At 37.8% G+C, this 24,262-nt stretch overlaps 1 long non-coding RNA gene across 1 annotated transcript; it reads left to right on the top strand.

Annotated features, from left to right (window-relative positions):
• Nucleotides 1-20,932: 20,932 nt before the first annotated feature.
• Nucleotides 20,933-21,656, top strand: LOC149847655 (uncharacterized). The gene is made up of 2 exons (XR_016432404.1): nucleotides 20,933-21,013; nucleotides 21,139-21,656. It is a non-coding gene; the product is annotated as an uncharacterized LOC149847655 (long non-coding RNA).
• Nucleotides 21,657-24,262: the final 2,606 nt, after the last annotated feature.

Genomic DNA, 24,262 nt, shown 5'->3' on the forward strand with positions numbered 1-24,262 from the left:
ACAAATAATTATATTACCAAACCATGTACGTAGAAAACTTAGTGTAACATATTATGTATACTTACTCGATGTAGGGGTTGATCTCTGAGCAGTTAAATAGGATATAGATTTGTGTTGTGTCTTGCTCTCGATCTTCCAAGAGACTTGACCGGCAACTGCCAAAGGCATTCCCGAGTGATTTAAATATCGATAGTTTGTCAGTCACAATAACTTGTTCTCCATCATCATTACGAGGTGGGCAAGTGTAACATGTTGAAATATGACTTGTATGATACTTCTTTTGACCTCGTGCTACAATTGCCTCTTATCTTTGGCTTGAACCGAGGATGCCCACATGACGGACATGAACGGTTATTTTCTTGATCTTTGAAATACAATATGCAGTGATTTAGACAAGCATCTATTTTTTGATACCCCATACCTAAAGTGTTGACCATAACCTTTGCATGATAGAAATTTTGTGGCAATTTCTCATCTTTGGGCAACATACTCTTTACAATAGAGCACAGACGATCAAAACATGATTGACTCAAATTATACTTGAACTTTAAATTCATTAGTTGAAGAACTACAGAGAAGATAGTGTGACTCTCACAACCATTCTACAGTGACTCACCAGCATCTCTAAGTAAATCATAAAATCTACTAGCTGCATTGTTTGTTGTTTCTTCTTCTACCCCAGTTGGTACATCACTAGGACCCATAGCAGAACTCAGTTCTGCTTCTGTAGCATCAAATATCAAATCTACATTTGGAATATCGTGCACCACATCCACCCGTGCATCAAAATTATTCCAAAATTCTTCACCATAAAGCATATAATTCTGATAATCACTCATAAAACCCTTTCTGTATAGGTGATGTCTAACGCCAATGAGGTTTTACAAATCGATTGTTCTTACACATCATACAAGAGCACCTGATCCGACCTGTGGGATTCACTGTACTGACACTTGTCATTGCAAATTCAATAAAATTGTCAACATCATCCATATGTTCAAGCGATACCTCATTGTCAACTATCCTAAGGTACATTTATTCACGGTTTGCAGTCATTTTGTCCTATAATGTTACGGATATTATCCTAACCAGTTAAAAGAGAAGCATAAGAATGCTATGATGAAGAAAATATCTAATTTATTATGCATTCATGGTGAATGTAATGATTTGATATATATCACACACACACACACACACACACACATATATATATATATATATATATATATATATATATATATATATATATATATATATATATATATATATATATATATATATATATATATATATATATATATATATATATATATGTGTGTGTGTGTGTGTGTGTGAAGTCATTCAATCATAAGAACTATGATGCATGCATTGATAACTTAATATTTTCATGTGCAAAACTATTCATTTGAAGCATGTTTGAAGCATTGATAACTTATCATTCATTTTCATGTGTAAACCCATTCATAACACGATATATTCATTTAAAGCATATTTTCATGATACAATTTTACATAAAAGGTATAATCAAATTGAAAATAACTTCATGCAAGCATGGATAAAGTCACATCAAACATTGCAATACATTCAAATCATTCATATCAAAACAATATCAAACATGTAACTGCAGTAAACACACTCTAATATCCCGCTAACTACTACTATGACTAGCATGGAATCCAAACTTCAAAAATAAAAACACTCTATTTTCATACATTAAAATCATGTTCAGTATGATATCTGAACTCCATCAAAGCAATCCTAGATGTCCACAACTAAATGAGTATGTGAACAGAAAAGTGTTGCATTTAAAAAATTAAATAACCTATGATGCGCTTGCATCACTTACTCACCACGGGTATTTACCTGATTTGCATTGCTTTTGCCTGCAAAGCATAAATATATAAAATAATATAATATAAAACAATCTACTCTCTCGCATCCCGTAAGACAGGGAGGGGGCTCAACCCCTCCTTAGTGAATCGCATCCCGTAAGACAGGGAGACAGGGAGGGGGCCAAGCCCCTTCCTCACATCCCATAAGACAGGGAGATAGAGAGGGGGCTCGACCCCTCCCTGGCGAAAAAAGAACATGGAGGGGGCCAAGCCCCTCCCTCGCATCCCATAAGACAGGGAGACAGGGAGGGGGCTCGAGCCCTACCTGGCCAAAATAGAATAGGGAGGGGGTCGAGCCCCTCCCTCGTATCCCGTAAAACAGGGAGACAGAGAGGGGGCTCGACCCCTCCCTGGCGAAAAACGAACAAGGAGGGGGTCGAGCTTATCCCTCGTATCCTGTAAGACCAAAAAAAGAAACAGAGGGAAAGAAAGGGGTTCACTGACCGACAAAAAAGGAAAGAGAGAGGGGAGTCGAGGGTTACCTGAAAGGAGTCGGCGTTGGTGTCGGTAGATGAGAGAGGCCAGAGTTGGGAGAGGGAGATGGGGTGAGGTCGGAAGGGGGTTGCCGGATGGGGCTCACCGGCCGAAAAAATGACGAGAGTGAAAGAGAGGGGAGCAAAGGTGAGAAGGGGGTTGAGTCGAAGGGAGAGGTCGAGAGGCAATGGACGACTGGCGGCTGACAGCAGGCGACGAGCAAGGGATGAAACAGAAAGGGAAAGAAAGGGGCTCACATTAGGGTTTTATGAGAGAAATTAGTGTCGGATTAGCAACAAAAAAAATCCATCATGAATTTGTCACTAATTAGAGATGGAGTAGCGATAGAAAATTTATGTCGTTGATCCATCACTAAGTTGCAATGGAGTTTGAGACAGAATTTTTCTGTCGCTAATTAGCGATGGATTCACGATAGAATTTTTTCTATCGCTAATTCTGCAAATAATTCAAATGTTAGCAACAGATAGTTTTCTCTAGCTAATTCGTCACAAATTTACGATGAAAAAAATCTATCGCAAATTTCCGTCGCTAATTAGAGTTTTTCTTGTAGTGGGTTCACCACAGTTTAAATATATCAATTAATATTAATGTATGTGAATATGTATAATAATTGTGAGCTTATTGTGGTTTGTTTTGTTCTTAATTCAGTAAATTCTTTTGCTTCTACAATATCTACAAATATTAATTCAATCCCTATTTTGAATGGCACAAACTTAAAAAATTGAAAAGAGAATGTTATAATTGTTCTTGAGTGTATGAATTTGGATCTTATACTTCGAGAGGATCAACCCACTACTCTCACAGATAGGAGTTCCACTGAGTATAAAAGGAACCATGAGAAGTGGGATAGCTCCAATTGCATAAGTCTTATAATCATGAAACATGCAATTCTGGAAACCTTCAGGAAAGCTATGTCTGAAGAGGTTAATGCCAAGAGGTTCCTTGAGAAAATTAAAAAATGTTTTGCTAAAAATGAAAAGGTTGAGATAAGCACTCTCTTTTCGAGTCTTGTTTCAATGAGGTATAAGGGTAAAGGGAACATAAGGGAGTACATTATAAAAATATATCAACTTGCTTTAAAACTAAAGGCATGAAAGTTAGAGTTGTCTGAGGACTTACTCGTGTATTTAGTTCTGATATTTCTTCCTACACAATATAGTTAATTTAAGGTCAGATATAAATGCCAAAAGGATAAATTGACTCTAAACGAGCTCATTTCACATTGTTTCTAAGAAGAGGAAATGATGAAAAAAGAAAATACAGAAAGTGCTCACTTGGCAGTTACCTCTAAAGACAAATATAAGAAAAGAAAAAGATAAAGAAGCTATAGTGGACCCTCCATTAGAATGTAAAGTTCAGTTATTTCTTTTGCAAGAGCAAGGGTCACATGAAAAAGGATTGTACCAAATATCATGCTTGGTGTGAAAAGAAAAGTACCCTCCTTACTTTGGTTTGTTCTGAGGTTAATTTAACTTATGTACTCAAACACATTTGGTGGATGAATTTTTGTGCTACCACTTACATAAGTGTGTCTATAAAAGGTTATCTATGTTGTTGAACGCCAGTTGATGCTGAAAGATTCATTTATGTGGGCGATGGCAAATCAGTTTAAGTTGAGGCAATAGAGATTTTTAGGTTATTATTAAAGATAAAAGATAAGATTCAAAATGAGGAGATACGTAAGAAAGTAGGTGTTGCATCCATTGAAAATAAGATGAGAGAGAATCATTTACGGTGGTTTGGACATATTCGGCGAAGGCCTAATAATGCTCCAGTTAAAAGGATGGAGAAATGGGAAAATATATTAGTTAAAAGAGGTCAGGGTAGGCCTAAGAAGACTTGGATGGAGATGATAGGAAAGGATATGAATGCTTTGAACCTCAGTAAGGACATGGCATTGGATAGAAATGATTGGAGGATAAGAATTCATGTGGAAGACCCAGAATAATTTTCTTTTTTGGTTCATATCGCCGACCCTAATTGTTTTGGGATGAAGGAGTTGTTGTTGTTGTTGTTGTTGTTGTTGTTGTTGTTTGGTTGTTATTTAGATTTGAAATATACATATATTATACAATCATTTAGACAAAATTTGGTTTCTATTTTTGCATTAGACAAATTTGGTTATTCTTATTTATTTAAAAATAGTCACTTTAAGTTTTTTCTTAATTCAAATCTTATTGAAACTGGTTTCTTATCTGTGGTCGATAACCTATATTTACTTAATAATGTTGCCTTATATTATGAAACCTTGCATTCAAGTTCACGTGGTACAAAATAAAAATTAGCCAATGAGAATTCTACTTTATTATGTCATAAACGCTTATGTCACATTTCTAAACAAAGAATTGAAAGGCTTGTAACAAGTGAAATTCTTGATTCTCTTGATTTTACTGACTTTTAGGTTTGTATTGAGTGCATAAAAGGAAAACAAACAAACATAAAAAAATAGGTGTCGACAGAAGCACAGACATCTTAGAACTTATTCATAAGGATATTTGTGAGTCATTACCTACAGCTTCTTGGAATGGTCAAAAATATTTTATTATGTTTATAGATGATTGTTCATGTTATGGGTACTTATATTTGATTCATAAAAGGTCTTAGTCACTAGATGTGTTCAAATCATTTAAGGTCGAAGTTGAAACTCAACTTGGAAAAAGGATTAAAGTCATTAGATATAACTGTGATGGTGAATACTATGGTAGATATGATGGATCTGGTGAACAACATCTATGGTCATTTGCTAAATTCCTAGAGGAATGTAGTATTGTTCTACAATACACCATGCCAAGCACTTCTAGCATGAATGGTGGAGATGAAACAAGACCTTAAAGGATATAGTAAGGAATATGATTTATCATTTTACTTTATCAGAATCTCTCTAGGAAAAGGCTCTAAAGACTACAGTTTATGTAATAAACAGAATACCAAGTAAAGCAGTAACCAAAACCCCATATAAAATGTGGACGGGTAAGAATCCTAGTATGAAGCATTTTCATATTTAGGAACGTTAAGCTGAAGCTAGGCTATATAGGTCATATGAAAGGAAACTTGACTCAAGAATGATTAGCTGCTATTTTGTTGGATATTCTTAAAGATCTAGTGGTTATAAATTTTATGACCATGTGAATAAGTCTTTTTTTGAGATGGAAACACTTGTTTATTTGATGATGCTGAGTTCGGGAGAGGTAATAAGGTAAAAGACATTGCTTTTGAAGAAGAATTTGTTTCTTTTCCTACAGTTGTTGTTGACAATGATCAGATTTCAATTTTTAATATTGCTCAAACAAATCCAGAACAAGGCAATGTTCAAGATCTCTCTATCCAAAATCAAGTTTTTACTCCTGGAGTACAAACTTAACAATCTCAAGAATACCTCAAGTAACTTAATAACAAGTGTCATTAAAGAAATCCATTCGAGAGAAGAGAAGGGCAATTCTAGATTATTATATTATTTTTCTCCAAGAATATAAGAGTAATACTGGCTTAAAAGAAGATGATACAATCAACGTTCATCAAGCTATAAAGAGTTCTAACTCTCAAAAGTGTATAGATGTTATACATGAAGATTTTAAATCCATGAAAAATAATGACATATGAGATCTTGTCCCATTACCTGAAGGTCTGAAACCCATTAGTTGCAAATAGATATTTAAAACCAAGAGGGATTCAAAAGGTGATGTGAAAAGATATAAGACACGTCTTGTTGCAAAAGTGTTTACTCAAAGGGAAGGCATTGACTATACAGAGACTTTTTCTCCAGTTTTTATGAAAGAGTCTTGCAGAATAATGATGGCACTTGCAGCTCATTTTTATTTGAAGCTACATCAGATGGATGTAAAGACTACATTCCTTAACGGTGACAATGGTGAGACAATATATATGGCGCAACCAAAATATTTTGTCTCAGGTGATGCAAAGAAAATACTCTGTAAATTAAAGAAATCCATCTATAGACTTAAGCAGGCTTCTCGTCAATAGTAGCATAAATTTCATCAAGTTGTCCTCTCATTTGGTTTTGAGATGAATATGGTTGATGAATGCATATACCATAAATTCAATGGGGGTAAATACATTTTTCTGGTTTTATATATCGATGACATACTACTTGCCAGTAATTATATAGGCTTTTTGCATGAAACCAAGAAATTTTTAGCAAAAAAAAATTGAACTGAAAAATCTTGGTGACACCTCTTTTGTATTAGGAATTCAGATACATCGAGATCCTTCTTGAGGTAATTTTGGATTATCGCAAGAGTTATATCAAAAGAATTATTGACTGATTTGGTATAAAGGATTGTAAACCAAGTGACACCCCTATTGCTAAGGAAGATAAGTTTAGTCTCGCTCAGTGCCCCAAACACCTGTTTGAAGTTAAAGATATAGAAAAGATTCCCTATGCATCAGTTGTAGGGAGTCTTATGTATGCTCAAATATGTACATGTCTGAATATAACACACATTGTTGGGATGTTAGGTAGATATCTGAGTAACCAAGAAATAAATCATTGGAAAGCAGCCAAACGGGTTATGTAGTACTTACAAAGAATAAAACATTACATGCTCACATACAAGAAGTCAAATTCGTTAGAGATCATTGGGTGTTCTGATTCTGACTTTGTCCAGTGCCAAGACAATCGTAGATCAAAGTCGGGGTATATTTATCTGTTGGCTGGAGGAGCTATTTCTTGGAAGAGTGCTAAGCAAACACTCATTACATCTTCCACTATGGCAACAGAGTTTGTAACCTGTTATAAGGCATCCTATCATTGAATATGGTTGCGCAATTTTGTCAATGGGCTGCAGATTTTAAATAACATTGAAAGACCATTAAAGTTTTGTGACAATAATTCGGAAGTACTATATTCCAACAACAACAGAAGCTCGTTCAAGTTCCTTTTTGTTAAAGAAAGAGGTGCAAAATAGTTAGATATCTATTGAACATATTAGCACAAACTCCATGATTGCGGATCTGCGTACCAAAGGTTTACCACCCAAGGTCTTTCACGGGCATACTGCTCGAATGGGTGTTATATCATTTAATGATATGCTTGTTTAGTGAGAGTTTGTATTCAGATGTTCTGAGATAAAATAAAGTTTCATTTTATTACTTCAACATAAGGCTCAAGCTCTAGTTTCATTTTGTACTCATTTATTGTGATCTCACTAAAGAATAAGGCCAGACCAGTTGGAAATAGGCATGTTTTGATCATATTATATGTAATTTTCATGCTTCACATCCCTACTTGATCTATGTCGTTGGTCATGTCAATATATGTGATTATTGATGGGTCTAATTATGATGAATGTAATGAAAATCGCTTTGGTTCTATGTTAATATAATCAATGGGCCATATTGTTGGCGATGTCATCTAGTAAGACAATATTTTTTAGCTCATAAGGATATTGTATAATGCGTGATTGTATGGTGACAAATGTGGCCCAAGTGAGAGATTGTTAGATATTTTATGTGGGCCTACATATGTAATTAATTGCTCATTATAAACTGTCTAAGTTGAAGGCTCATATAAATTGATCTTATATGGTTGAGCTATATGACATCTTATAAAGTATGGCTATAATAATGTATAGATACCTCATGTGCCCTCATATGTTAATTTTTGACTTTATGATAAGCTGAATTGGAAAGAAGACTATACGGTAATTACAATTAGGTTATGGTCCTCAAAACCATATACAACGATTGTTCTCTTTTGCCTTCCATCAAGAAAGAAAATTATTTTTCTCTTGTTAGATTTAGAGAAGAAGGAAAGACCACCTATAGTGGTTTTGGAAAATCTAATCCATCAAGATCTATCGGTGCAACAATGAATTTGAGTACGCTTTCGCATTATGTTTATTTATTTATTTTTAATCTTTGCGTAAATAAATTTAAAAATCAAGAAATATAATTTTCCTAATAAAAAATTCAACAAAAACACGAAAGCAGCATACTTTCTCAAAGTATAACCAGTAAGCAAGGTATCAACTATTTGTAAAATTATTTAAATTCTAGTTATAACCATTGTTCTCATATAAAACTGGCGTCATATTTCAAATCTTGCGAGTGATTAGCAAGAAAAAAAGAGAACATGGACCCTATCATTTGATATAAGAACTGTTGAAGTGATTTGACAAAACACATTTTGTTGTGTTTTGAAATCACCACCCTCCACTTCAATCACCACATTGTTCAGGCAGTGGAGTCGTGATTGAAGTGATGGACGGTGGTGATTAAAAAAAAACAAAAAAAAATGTGTTTTTTGTCAAATCACTTGATCTGTTCTCCTTTGTTTATCCGTAAACATGCCAAGCATTCATTTTGCCCACAAGAACTTGGGCACTTAGCTAGGTTAGTCAGCTTAGGGCACTCAAGTTTTTACTTTTTTGAAAGGCAAGCTGGGGTTAGGCACCCTACCAGTTACACTATCCACTGGGTTTTGAAACTGCAATGTCCCAACACAAGGTATCGTGCACTAGCTGCTCCTACCAAACAAGAGGAGCCCCCCATTGGTTAAGTTGAAGGGCATCAAGAGTTTTATACCCAGGTTGCACGTCTTTTGCCTTATTACAGAAGCAGCAGACTGCCTGTTGGTTAATTAGGGCGGCCTATGGGTTTTAACCAATGTTGTCAGTTATCGGCTGATCGTATCTGTAGAAAATCGATGTGATTCAGGGGTGAATCAGCCAATTTTTAATAAATGCAAAAAATACTTAAAAATGGTTTTTTTTTAATATTATTTTAATAGTTTTAACATGTGTCACATGTAATAGTTTTTTATTATTTTTTTAACCGATACATAACTATTCACTTGAGTATTCGGCCGATACAGCTCAATCGGTGGTCAAGCGATTCAGGGCCGATACAATATTGGTTTTAACCACTAGGAGGTAGGTCATACGTCAGAGCATTAATCTCTCTTGGACCCCCGCCACCTAAATCGGGGTTTTCTCGGTAAAAATATTAAAATAAAAAAATCGTCACGACCCTACTGCACCTTTTGACACACTAAAAGGGAAGAAAGCGTCAGCAATGATCTTTAAGCTTGCTTTTCATAATTTACTCGAGAAAAATGGCAGCTGAAAAGGTAAAAATAACAAAAAATCATAAGGGTGGGAAAGCTAAATTATTACGAATTATTACAACATTGGTGATACTTTGCTTGGTCTAGACGGTACAAAGAACAAAAGGAATCAAACAACCGACTTTTGTGGAGAGATTAGATGGATGGAAGTAAACACATAGATAACTATGATTAAAAATATATAACATTAGATATCATGGTATATATCCTTTCTACCTGTTTTCATTTGTTTACTTTTCTTTTTTGTTTGTCAAATGGCAGTGGATTTTGTGGCCCACCATGTTAGGCTATATAGCTTCGAGAAAAGGAAGCAAGGTGGGATGGGAAAGCAAAATCTTATCCTACTACTAGACACTAGATCTGATCTTACCCCCCTTTCTTCCTCTCCTTTTTTTTCTCATTTGCCCTTTGCTAACATGGACGCTTGAAATTTTCCCACACGGAATCACAATTCCCATGATAGCAAATCATTGGTCGGGGACACGTGCCGAACCCTGTCAACCAACGTCAACGTCAGCCTCCACCCACCTGCCTGTCGGATTACGATACAGTTTTATTGAAACGATACACAAGTGTCTCGTATCGATCAGGATGCAAATGGTATATAACAGATCAGGTGATATGACAAATCACTGTTCGTCAGTCCTTTGGAATCCGGGACGTCCATCAAGTAACTGCAAGAAGTGGGGGCAGGTGATGATGACATCACGCGAGGGATTAATGTGGACCCGCCTTTTTTACAATGAACGGTGATGATGGATAGATGGGCCTGTATGCCTTTTTTGGATGCAAACGGGTCGGATTGGGAACAACTAAATACGTAGAGGAGTTGGATCCTGAACAGCCAAACTTGCAAAACTTCCATCCTGGATCAGGCCCATTATCACCCCTATTTGTATGCCTTGGGTATGAGGATGGGATATGAGACTTTTAGCCTGAGAGGAAGGACCCTAACCAGAAATATGTGCACTGAGGATTTTTCGGATCTCAATTTCTAGGATTACGCGAATGCCTAATATCTCAGATCAACCAATGTATCCAATTTGGTATAAGGCCCACGTCTCAAACCCATGTTTTGGAAACACAGAATCTCATAGCTTTGGATCTAAGATTCAAAAGTACCCTAAGATTCATGAATATCTAGCTTGAAGGGGGAGGGCCGCGACAGAGGAGAATGAATCCCATCATCTGACCTATGATGGGGTCACTACATTCAATCCTAGCCATCCAACCAATGGCTAGGTTTAGTTTATGCATCAATTGGATGGCTAGGATCAATGTTATAACTTTCAATGGCAGGTCTCCATGAAGGTCGGCGAGGCCACACACTCCCCGGATTTTTTCAGATTGTGTGTCATGAAGTCTCTTTGTTGGAATATCAAGGCTTTGAATTGCCTCGCTAAACGTATGTTTCTCGCTAATTGGGTTAGACAAGAGAAGCTTGACCTGATTTCTATTTGTGAAACTAAGATGGATGATGTTTCTCGTTCTGTTGCCTCTGGTATATGGAGGGGTACTGACTATTTTTTTAAGCCTGCGGTCAGCCATAACGATGGTATCCTTATTTTAGTGAAGCAGTCTTTAAATATTTTTCAGCTGGACATGAGTCTTTTTTCATTGTCTGTTGCCTTTACTTTGCATAACAGTGGAAGAAGAGTCGCAGTCACTATTGTGTATGGCCCTAATCATGCTGTCATGAGGCATGCTTTCTAGAACGACTTAAATAGGATCGTCGTCTCAAACGGAGAGTACCATTTTCTTATGGGGGACTTTAATTATCTTTTGTCTATTCAGGATTCTAATAACCTCATTCTTCCCAATCCATCTATGCGATGGTTTTCAAGATTTTGTTCATCAGCATCACATTTACCCAATCCCTTTTATCGGGGAGCGTTACTCTTGGTCGAATAGGCGGATTCGCCCATGCTGCAGAGTTCTTGACAAGGTTTTTGTCACTCCAAATTTGTTGGATCTCATTCTCGATGTCAAGTGTGTCTTGTTGGATCCTTCTATCTCAGACCATGGTCAGTTAATCACTATTTGGGGGGATGGTTTTAAATACACCAGGAGTTTTGTGTTTGAACAATGATGACTCCAGGAGCCAGACTTTCACACGATTATTTCAGACTCTTGGAACAAGCCCTCCAATAAGTAGTGGGCAGCTATCCGATATCATGTGAAGTTGTCTCGTCTCGCTAAGGATATCAAAGCTTCGCTCTATAATTAAGATGTGGTTAAATTTCATCAAATGGCTGCTTGAGAGCAAGAGATTTCAGCGTTGTATTAAACTATGTCTTCCTCGGAGTCTCTATCTGATTTGCACCTGTAGAGTTTGCAGGTCAAATCTATTCAGTTATAAACGCTTTTGAAGAACTGGAGGGTCAAAGAGGAAATTAGATGGAAGCAACGGGTAAGGGTGAAATGGCTTGCGGCTGGGGACGGTAATACTAAATTTTTTTCACTCATATGCTTCTCATCGTCATAGGAGGAATGTCGTCCCTTCAATCACCATTGAGAGTGTTTTGTACTTTAATCAACACGTTATTTTAGCGGTCACTCAGTATTTTAAAGATTTATATTCTGTTTCACTTACTACGAAGGGTGTCATTGGTCCTGTTTCTGTTGGTTCGATTTGGCAAGATCAAGACAGAATTATGCAAATGAAGTTCTCTGAAGATGAGATTTTTAGGGCCATCAAAGGTTTGTCGAGCTGGAAAGCTCTAGGTTCTGATGGGTTTCATGTGGATTTCTTCAAAAAAAATTGGTCTTGTGTAAAGCTTGATGTTATTAACATGTTTGATAAGTTCTATCGCAACTCCAGATTGTCTATTCAAACCCACTTGACAATTATTTCTTTAATTCTGAAAGATGATGCTGCCACTGATATCTTTAGGTTTCTCCCAATTTCTATTATGAGTGCCCTTTATCGGATGATTGTCAAAGTGTTGGCTAATAGGTTGAAGGTCGTGGCTCACCAATTTTTTTTGAACTCTCAGTTCGCTTTTATCCACAATAAGAGGATTCACCATTCATTTATCTTGGCCTCTGAAGTCATTCATTCTTTACATCTTAGTGGTCAGCCATATTTTTCTCTTAAATTAGATTTTCATAAAGCCTTTGATTTTGTGCATTGGCCCTTCTTATTTCAAATGTTATCCAATTTTGGCATTGGTCGTCATTTTTCTGGTTGGGTGAGAGAATTGATCTCTAATGCTCAGGCCATGATTAAGATTAACTGCATTAGAGGTGGCCAGATCAAGTTGAGGCATGAATTAAGGCAAGGCTGCCCTCTCTCGCCTCTGTTGTTCAATGCCATTGTTGAGGGTCTCATGGTGTTGCTCAAGACTGTTGTGGAGAAGCGCCTGATTAATCCTCTAGATGTTCCAGATTTCTCGGACCATATTCTTATTTATGCTAATGATATGATTATTTTTGGGCGAGCAAACGTGCAGCAAATGGTTAGATTCAAGCTTATTCTCCACTTCTTTCTTTCTCTTTCTGGGCTTTCCCTAAATGATAGCAAATGCTCTCCTACTATGTTCAATGTTGAGTCTTCTATGCTTGCAGCGGGTCAATGGATTTTTAATTGCGCAATCTCTGAGTTGCCGATGACATATTTGGGTTTGCCATTACAAGTGAAGCGCCTCTCTTCCGCTGCTTGGGCTCCAACTATTCAAAAAGTGAAAAACAAGTTTTTCTCGTGGACGGCATCTTATTTCTTCATCGCTGGTCGTCTGACTATAATCAGATATGTTCTTTCTTCTATCTCTGAATTCTTCATGTCAATGTTCGTGATGCCTGTGGGTGTGGAGAAGCAGATTTATCGTTTAATGGCGGATTTTCTTTGGTTTGGATGTCAACTTAAGAGTAAATATCATTTGGTTGGTTGGCAAATGGTGGTGTTACCTAGGCATATGGCTGGCTTAGGTGTTTTTACTCCAAGACAAAGGAGTATTGCACTTGTGGCCAAGCAATGTTGGATGGCCCATAAATCGAGTTCTCCATGTGCTTGTTTGCTTCATGCTAAATATGGTGTTTCTGATTTATCTCTTTTTCGTCAAGGAACCCGGGGGTTGGCGATCTCGCACTTGCGAAGCATGTCGCTGAGAGTCTTATCGTTCTTCAGAGATCAAATTAGGGATGCGGAAAATTATGATCAGTGGTTGCAATGGGCGATTGCACCAAATGGTGCTTTCCACACCCACAAAGTGTATAGATCGTTGCTCCCCTCGGGGGCAGATTGGTTCTCTGAGTGTGTGTTATGGGGTAAGGGCCCTTCCCCAAGATCTCGGGTCTTGGCTTGGTTAATTTTGCATGATAGGGTTCAAACTCACAGTTATTTAAAGAAGTTGGGCTTTCAGTTTCCAAGTTGGTGTGTGCTTTGTCAAGCTGCTGAAGAAACTACTTTTCATTTATTCTGCTCCTGCCCAATCTTTGTGGCCCTATTTAATAGGACATGGAGATCTCCGGACGTAATTGTCAAAGATGAGTCTTTTATGCTTGATCTGCTCTTGGGCCCTATTGAAATTAGACGATGCAAGCGGTGGAGACTGATATGGAAGACATGGTTGCTTACTACTTTGTGGTTTGTTTGGATGGCACACAATGATGCTACTTTCCGTCAAATTCCGATCATCCTTAATAATCTTGTCCATAAAATCTGGGTTGATGTATATGCAATTCTATGTATGTATGCATCTTAGAGACCTCACTCATTGGTGGTTTCTTCTAATCCAGCGGATCCTGGTTGAGTTTTGGCTTTGTTGTTTGTTGCTAGTTGTCTGTAGTTTCTTTTTTCTTTAGCTTTTGTTTTTCTATATTTTAGTTTTGGTTTTTATATTGTTTGGTTCATGGGTTCAACATTTTGTTGATCTTCATGAGTGGTAATGTTGATCTTCTTTCGGCTCTCTCTCTAAAATAAGGTTTTCAACAGGTTGGGTTTGTCTCAAATACCCGACCGATTTTGTATTAAAGGATTTGGCAGAAAAAAAAAGAGCTGAATTAAATTTTACCCAATTTGGGATTTTATTTTAAAACCACAACAGGATCGGGTCCGGGTATGAGTATACATATTAGAACATATGATCAGGTACCCGGCCTGGTGAGCCGATCCGATTATTGGAACAAATCAATTGTGTATTTATTGGTACATATAAATGCACCTTCAATGGAATTTGAACCCCATCATTTGTTTCACATTGATGCCAAAGTCAACCCGACCCATTAATAGCTAACTCGGATTTGGGTTTTGGAAAAATCTATTTGGTCTGATCCAGTTTCTTTTGTGTTTGACCCGATAACTATTTGAATCCGAACCTGAACCCGGATATTAGTTATGTGGGTGAATCATGGTCGAGCCTGACCTGGCGCTGAACCCACCCGTTGGTAGTAGACTGAATTTTAGATTAATCATAGGTTTTGAGATCACAGAATTTCCTCACATCTAAGATCCAAAGTAATGATATGTAGCCTTAGAGATAGACCATGCTCGCGTGATACAGAACAGAGTTGACACTTTTCTTTTTCTAAAGGCAAGCTGGGTTAGGCAGGCCCCTACCAGTTATACAAAGATATCATTGGGATTTGAACTTGCAACGTCCCTACACACGATGACGTGCACTAGCTGCTCCTAGCAAACACACGGAGCCCCCGTTGGTATCTCTTTAGCCTTTTGCCACTACAAAAAAGAAGTAATAATTTTTGTTCATGTATGGATGGTGATCATAATTCAATAACGTATGTTTTCGATCATCCGAATCAGCTTGGTGCATGCTGTTGACACGTGGACAGCTAAAACTCTTGAGGAAATTTCCAAGAATCTCTCTCTCTCTCTCTCTCTCTCTCTCTCTCTCTCTCTCTCTCTCTCTCTCTCTATATATATATATATATATATATATATATATATATATATATATATATATATGGGAGAGCACTTGGTATTTATGGAAATTCAAGCTTATAACATTTTATTTGCACATCTTTATTGCGAATTAAGGTTGGATTATTGCTAGATTGGCCAAGATTTTCAGAAACGTTAAAGTCAACAACGTTTTTTCCTGAAAATTGCCACTTTATTCCAAGCATAGTCTAATTAGTTTTCTAGGAAATTAAAGCTAAATTGGTTTGAAACATCAACCATAAACCGACGGACGAGACGATCTTCAAATTTGAAACATAAAACTAGAAGGCAAAATTATTCAATTTATTATTATTATGTTATCATGTTACAAGTGTAAATAAAATCCATTACTTAAATGGATCTAATATTCAACCAGTGGAAATTTTGAATTTTATGACTTTTGCTTGAATTCAAGGTACGAAAACTGCCAACTGAGACTCCGCTTGTCTGGCAGGAGTAGTTAGTGCACGCCACCTTGTGGTGGGACGTTGCAAGTTCGAACCCCAAATGGTATGGTTGTATAACTGGTAGGGTCTGCCTAACCCCAGTTTCTATGTCAAAAAAAAAAGGTACGAAAAGTACAACATTCAATGTGATCAAAAGACGTGATATAATAAAATTGGACCCATACTTGAGTTATTTGGAAAACTTTGTTTTAACATTATTTTTGTTTGGTTAAATATTTTTAAAAAAAATTATATATATATAATCACTAGAATATGAGAACTAATGTGTGAACTGTGATTTTCATAAATGTTTTGTTCTTTTCTCTTGAATTTAACCATAGGGATGCTTGGTTTTATAAGAACTCGCTCTTTAATCATTCGAATTTTAAGAATAAGCAAGATTTTTTTAAAGTTTTAAAATAAATGATTCATAATTTTCATAAATATTCAAGCATTAAAAAATAAACCATCCAATGGTTGATTCCTTGCAAATTCATCCCGTACATCCACATGGTTAGATTTGCAAATAAAGATGTTGAAAATGCCCATATTTCTAGTTATCATATTCTTGTGACTATATATATTTATGACAATTTGGAACATAGGTCAATTAAGAGGTCCATCTTGGCAATATATGGGGTTGAATCTGGCATCCTTCATCCCCAGCATCTTCACATGCATCTAGGGGTGTCAATGGGTCAGGTTTGGTTCACACCCAGGTAAAACCAGACCTGGCCCCAATTTTTGGGTATGGTATCGGGTTCGAACCCGAGTCTAAAGTGATACCTGGTCTCCATAAAGACTACATGAACCAGACCCGATAAAACAATAATTTTTTTTATCATTTTTACATTGAAAAATTGCAGTTCAAAAACTCGGGTCGGGCCCGAGTCTAATATAAAAATTTACAAACTATACCAGGGTTTATATATTAATCAGACCTTCAGGTCCAACCCTGGTCTTAACGGTCTTCTTATTTATCACCATACCTAGAGCCTATAGGGTTTGGTTTGGGTCTGATCTGCATGTATTCTTTTGTGCTCCATCCACATGAGTCTCTTAAATATATTTTTTGGCTAATAATTTCAAAAAGGTAGAGTGTTTTTTTGTCAATATATATTTTTTGATTTACGATAAGAAGAAACCACCCTTTAAAAGAAGTCCTAATCTCATTGAACTTAGCCTGCCATAAATGCGATCGTCATCCTGTTAGCGTTAGATTTCGTGAGTGCCCATAGGAATGTTACTTCCAACTGCCCGTCTAGCGGCCTAAACACCCCTCCCACAGGGAGCCATAATCAGGTGCCATCACATGGCATGCTTTGAGTGTGCCCATGCATCTGACTGCCCTTCATCTGCTTTTGGGCCCCACAACTGACTGTCACCAAAATATGGAGGGCATCAGGTGCAGCAGCACACTTCAAAGTGTGCCATGTGATATGGCACTTGATCCTGGCTCTTCCACTGGTGGCATTTTTGCCAATATCTTAGAAAAATGATTGTTTTTACTCGAGTTTTTTTAAGATTTATTGTGAAAAAAAGTCATGTTTCCAAATCTGACCTAAATAACCAACGGGGGCTCCGTACGGTTGGTAGGAGCTGTCAGTGCACGTCTCCCTATGGTGGGACATTGCATGTTCAGAACATTGATGGAATGTTGAATAACTTGTGGGTAGGAGTGGGCAACGAGCCAGACAGTTCGATGGGCCAAGCCAACCCAGATCCAGCTTGGGCTGGGTTTGAGTCGAGGTTTTAGGTTCGAGCCCATTAGGTATAGAACCAAAACCCAGCCTGTTATATATGTGGACTGAGCTTGGGCCGACCTGCAGACTACCGGGCCAGCCCGATGAGCCTAAGTTATTTATTAATTTTTAATATTATTAAAAATAAAAAGTTAAGTATTTCATAATAACTTGGTACCATTTACCTAATTAGTTAGGTCAATTTTAAGAAAAAATTGAAAGATAATTAATTGAATGCATGAAAAGTTAAGAACTTGTTAATTATTACTATTTAAAAATAGATTTGGGTAAGGCCAGGCTAGACTCAGTCAGCTTAACATTAGCCTGTTGGGCCAATGAACCAACCCATGAGACTTCAGATCTTCAAAGTCGAGCCCGTTAAGAACCGGCCCAAAACCCAGCCTCTTAATAAACGGGCTGGGCCATCTCCAGACAGTGCCACACTTAAACCCGGGCTGACTGAGTTCTAAATGGGCATGGGCTTGGCTGGGCCGGCCGGACGGCCACCCCTACTGGTGGGGGTCTTTTTTACCCAGCAAAAAATAAAAACTAATGAGGTCTGAGCTGGAAGGGACGCTTTTCAAAAGTAAGGGTACAGTGTTGGAGTGACCTGATCCATATCCAACCCGCCTACATCCCTATTGCAATGTGTTAATTCGATGGTTAAAAAGAAGTGGGGATCATAATGGACGCAAGCAACTTTGCGTGTGTTTTGTGATAAAGTGGGCATCCCTCCCTTGAATATGGGCAGCCAATCATGATTCCCACCAATTACTTATTTCCCTTATACCCAAACTTGGCACTTGCCCTACAGCTTCACCTATCCTCCACCCGTCATGATCAAACTCACTCATCAATTTGCTGCTGTAGACTCATGATGAGAGAGAATGTACCTATAAACAGAAATGAAATAGAAAGAGAGAAGAAAAACGTCATCTTTATCGTTAAAAGTATTTATCAGAATTAATGCAGAACTAAAAGATGGTGTAACAATAAATAATATGGTGATGATAACCATTGTGTTGATGAGATTCACACGTGTTATATAAGGCACGATTTAAACTCTTATCGCATAATTGTGATTAAACCAATTGTCAGAATGGGTTTTGAATTGAATCAAAAATTCCAAAGAAATGCCTGAATCTGTCCGAATTTTCATCCAGAAAGACCTGTTTTTTTAAATTTGGAAAAACATAAAAATTGAAAAAAAAAATTACATATAGGCTGATTCTGGTCCGGCCAATTTTTAATAGGGGAGCTGAATTAGTCCCCGCGTTCAATTCAATTTTGATAACATTGATTGAAACCAATGTTGTTAAGGCTCTGTTTGGGAGCAGGGCACCAGAGATAGACAGTTATCTGACATGCCACTGAAGATAAGGATTTTGACTGACGTTTGGTAGAAGGATTTGGAGGGAGGCAAGATTTTAGTCTGGGAATCGACCTACTCCAACTCCTCTAAAATACACATTTGAACTCTCCTTAGAAAAATGAGGTATTTGTGATTACTGGATTTACAAAGATTCAGGCGAGTCCCCTAAAAATAGGATTTGCGACATTTACTGGATTCACTAGGATTCTGGTGAATCATCAAACATAGTGAGGAATCAAGAGTAGTTGAAAGCGAGAATCCTTTAAAGAGTTGTTTATGATTCCAACCAAAAGAGGGAGTCCATTACCCTTTCCAAATCTATTTTTTCTTGACATCCAGTAGCTGTACTTTCTCTGACTTCTTGCAATTCTCTCCAACGCTGGTTCCCAAACAGAACTTCAAATGGGTCTGGCCTGAATTGGCTGATTCAGATCAAATCAGCACAATGTCAATTCAAAAGGGGGCCGATTCAATTTATTTTTTAATATTTTTAATGGGTTTAAAATATTGTTGAATAATTTTTATTTTTTAATAACACGTTATGTGATGGCAAAAAGTTGTGATTCACAAACGATTCAATTCGATTCTTAGGTTTTTTTTTAGAAACCGATTCACCTAATGAACCGATTTTAACAACATTGGTTTTTTTTTTATCGTTGGTTGATGCACAAATTTATGGCAGTGATAGCTCTAAAAATATTAAATTTATTAGCACCAGTGTTCCACAGATCGGTTATGAAAGCAAGCAACGCATGCACTCATGAGCTGCAGGGGAAGGGAGGGGATTATTGAGAATAATTGTTTGTGGGGGTTTCAATGTTGTCATGCGTATGGAGTGGGTTGTGGAAAGACCCCGAATCATTCTCTTGATGTGTTTGTGGGTGAGCCCACCCCATGTGAATTCACGTGTACATCATCTCAATTCTTATATTATTTGTCTTGGACTCATGGAAGGGAGGGATGAAGCATTTCTTTTCTCATCTTTTATGTTTTCTCTTTTCTAATTATGAGCCCTTCATTCATGCGGTCGGTTTTACATAATGGTCAACATTGGAGAGTGATATTTGGGGTTTCATTGTGTCCAAGAAAACGTATTCACCACCGACTCCTTTCTTCCCCTCCCCCTTCATTAAATATATATGCACAAGACAAAACAAGAATAACAATAGTAGCATCCTCTGCATTCTCTCTCTCTCTCTCCATTTCTTCCCCTCTAAGCTCTCTCAATTCTCCTCCTCTCTTAGTCCATTTCCACTTTGCTTCTTCTAATAGAGATGGTTTTCGAAGACGGGTGCAACACTGGTCTTGTGCTTTCCTTAGGGAGAAGCACTCAAGGAAAGATCACAGACAAGTCCTTGAAGGTGGAGCAGAGCAGACCCTCTGGTGTAAGATTGGATCGTTTGTTTCCTTCTACCAATCTTGAACCTGATCTCTCCTTGTCTCTCCTAAACACTGCTTCACGAGGTATATATAAAGACATGATTTTTCGTTTTTTTACTATAGTTATCTACTATTTGGGCAGTATTGTTTTTTTGTTATCTTTGTTGTTTCTGTTCTGAATTAGTATTAAGGAAAGGGTTGCTAATGTTTTAGATGAGGGAGTGACCAAACCACAGCAGAAGATTGATGTTAAAATGATTTATGAAGAGAAGCAGTCCACCCTTGCAGCACCTTGCTCTCCTCTCATTGCCCCACCTTGTGTGAAGAGGGAAAGGGAAGCCCTTAGTGAAGATTTGGAAACTGAGAGGGTGTCCTCCAGGGTTAGTGATGAAGATGAAGAGGGTAGTGGGAGGAAAAAGCTGAGGCTCACAAAGGAACAATCTTCCCTTTTGGAAGATAGCTTCAAAGAACATAGCGCTCTCAATCCGGTAAATAACACCCACTATCAAGTTTTCCCTTGAAAAACAAAAAATAAGGCCTTCTTTTTGTGGTTTTAATTCGTTGTGGAGTCTCTTTTTCTCTGTTTCTTGTATTGAATTGTATCATCTACTTTTTAACTGCAGAAGCAAAAGCAAGCCTTAGCCAAGCAGTTGAAGCTACGACCAAGGCAGGTGGAAGTATGGTTCCAAAACAGGAGGGCAAGGTACCCAAAAAGTTTGGCAGCCTTCAATTTTTTATGCACATACCATAATATCATATTAATGAATTCTTTTGTTAAAAAGTTTTGAGATGTCTTCTCATCGGGGCCTTCAATTTTTTTTCATGTAGGACCAAATTAAAGCAGACAGAAGTTGATTGCGAATTCTTGAAGAGGTGCTGCGAGACTCTCACAGACGAGAACAGAAGGCTACACAAGGAACTTCAGGAACTCAAGGCTCTAAAATTAGCCTCCCCACTTTACATGCAACTGCCTGCAGCCACCCTCACCATGTGCCCTTCATGCGAGAGAATTGCTACCAAAGATGCAACCAACAAGGGCCATTTCACGATGACCACCAAGACCCCTTTTTATAACCCCTTCTCCCATCCCTCAGCAGCTTGTTAGTTGGTCTAAAACTGATTGGGGAATGGGTCAAGGAAGGACTGTCTTTTGATGGGTGGTCTCCTTTTGATTAGCGCAGTAGATTTTAGAGTCCCCCAGTTGTATATTCTCACTTTTTTTTTGTTATTGAGATATAATCAATGGTGTAGAAATCAATTTAGGTTTTACTGATGAGATTGTGTATACTATATCAAAAACACTCTTCTTGGTACGTTAACTTTTATGCAATATGATATTTTTCTTCTATGTCAAGCCATCTTATTGTGTGTTTCATATTTTCTTCCTTTTATCAGTGTCTTGAGGTGGGATTCCTCAAAAAAAAAAACAGAGTCTCGAGATGGGATTCCTCAAAAAAAAAAAAAGAGTCTCGAGATGGGAAGTAAACAATCATGAGTGCGGGTTTAATTTTGTGAAGGATGGATGTTTCGAAAGTAAAGAAACAAGGTAGGTCTCAAGCAAAGGTAATGGGGAGTGGTCCCATTGTCTCCCCCATCTCACATGCTGATGAGCAGGGAACGATGGTGATGATTGCTTGATTTTTGGTTTGGGGGGCCTATTATGATTACGTGATGGATGGATGGACCTCTCACGTGTTGTTTGTTTCTTCTGACTTTGCTTCATCCTGAAGTCAAGAACGACTAGTCTATAGGCGTGTGAGACAAGAAAGTAATAAAAATCATTACCCCTCTGTTCTTTTTTTTTTTTTAGAGAGAGACTAATGAGTATTAAATGACACAATTCAATTATGAAGTTAGTCATCATGAGATTCCATAGTCATGGATAGACCAAAGCTGATCATGATTATATATTTGGGTGCGAAGTCCAACAACATTTCAAATAAGAAATTGGACTGAGACTTGTTGAAGAGGAGACTAAAGAAAAAAGAGGTTTAGAAGTACACCCAGGAAAAGTGACGGATGGAAGATAAGAAAATGTTGGAGAAGGAGCGTGGGAGAGGGAGAGGGAGAGGGAGAGGGAGAGGGAGTGGAGTGGAGTGGAGTGGTGCCCGCCTTTTCCGTAACGAGTGGGGGTCATGCCCACGTGATAAGGGCTGTTCACTCTGTCCACTTGATTCCACAATGTCAGTGGGAGGGGACTTGGGTTCTCAATATCCCGATTCCTAACGCCCTGTAGTCACAAGGACACTAGATTATGTGCGTATCGTGTCTTCTATATGAATGTCAGTAGGAGGGGACTTCGGTTTTCAATATCCCTACCAGTATCACCCCTCAAAGTTACAAGGATACTCTACATTATTTGCAAGTCGTGTCTTCTTCTAAGCTTTTTTTTTAGGGGGGGGTGGATATTCACGCTGGGTGATAAGGCCCACTCCATAATATTAAAAGTAATACGGATCATTAGGAATGTAGGATACACTGTCATCAGATACAGATCGGGTATGCATCCAGACCAGACTTTCGCAACTTCTAACCATTATTTCTTACTAAAAGAACTTCACAATAGCAAGCATCTCTCTCTCTCTCTCCGATTACCAAAATCAGTGTAAATCAGGTCGATTCAAATCAAATTGGCACCTCAATGATTTAATTGAAAAACGGCCGGCATCAGTTTTGTTCTTTTTTTTAATATTATGTGATAATTAACTAGGTCATCATTTATTTTATTTCTGTATTTTTCTTAAATAAATTTTCCTACTTTTTATGATTATTTTTGAAATCTTGAAAATCAAATTGTTTAATAGTTCGATTCAAGCCGATATTCTGAATCTTTTTAAAAGATGGTTCGGTATTCTGGTTCCAAAATGGATTCTGACAACTCTCTCTCTCTCATTTAGACCTATTTTGGTTTTGCCCGGTAGTTTTAGACCTATTCTTTCAAACTTGGGGTGCACCGCCGGTTCAAGCATGTTCGAGTTTTGTTATTCGGGACCTCTTGTTTGGTCCCATGAGTTTACGAAACAAAAAAAAAAGGGAGATCATTGTGGCGGGTATGGTTTGTTTTCAGCATGGTGGGTGATATGGACTGAAAGAAACGATATCTTTTTCAGGGGCATCAAATTCAATTTTGGAAGGCTACGTCAGCGGGTTATGTTTGATGTGTATCTGACTCTTAAATTACATAATGGTGGCTGTCTTACTCTTATGTTCCTCCCTCATCCAATATTCGGTTGGATGTATTTTGGTAATGTTGAATGATAAATGTTCTTCTCTCTCTCTCTCTCTCTCTCTCTCTCTCTCTCTCTCTCTCATTTATGACGTACTCACCGGACTAAGTCATCGAGTTCTTGCCCCGATGTGGATGTGCAACAGTGCAAGTCATCAATGTCATGCTTTGCCTTGTTTCTAAATATAAAGATTTCATATAAAGCAAAAGCCAAAAGATAATCTACTAGGTGATCTTTTTTTTCATCGTTTGTGTTTAGGGCATAATTCAAATGTATCCCAGCTCACTCACATTTCCTCGTTGGGAAAAAAATCATGGTAAAGAGTAAGGATATGTAGTAGTTTCTCAGGAAACCAGCTGAGAGTAAGGATTTGCAGTGAACAATGGCATCTGGAGCTTGGAGAACAACTGGATGGTGGGGTTTATGGTGGGTATCAAGTGCTGTCGGGGCCTCCTATTTCTCAACGAGGGCCCCTCCAGGATTGAGCCACACCGGATCCCCACCCTGAGTGGGTAAACTCTAAGAGGGAAATTGGCCCCCAACAATCACACTCTTGGAAAAGTCATGGTCATGCCCTCCAACGGTTCCACCACGAGACTTCCGGGGCTTATAAACTCTTGGCTCTCTCCCCTATAGTCAGGAGTAAAAACTGGTTGGCTTGTAAGGTAGGTGGGGGCATAAATCATAATTACATTTTTTTTTTATAACCCTCACCGAGAACTGGA

This window comes from Nuphar pumila, chromosome 1, assembly GCF_984573655.1.
Source record: "Nuphar pumila chromosome 1, dmNupPumi1.hap1.1, whole genome shotgun sequence".
Taxonomy (NCBI): domain Eukaryota; kingdom Viridiplantae; phylum Streptophyta; class Magnoliopsida; order Nymphaeales; family Nymphaeaceae; genus Nuphar; species Nuphar pumila.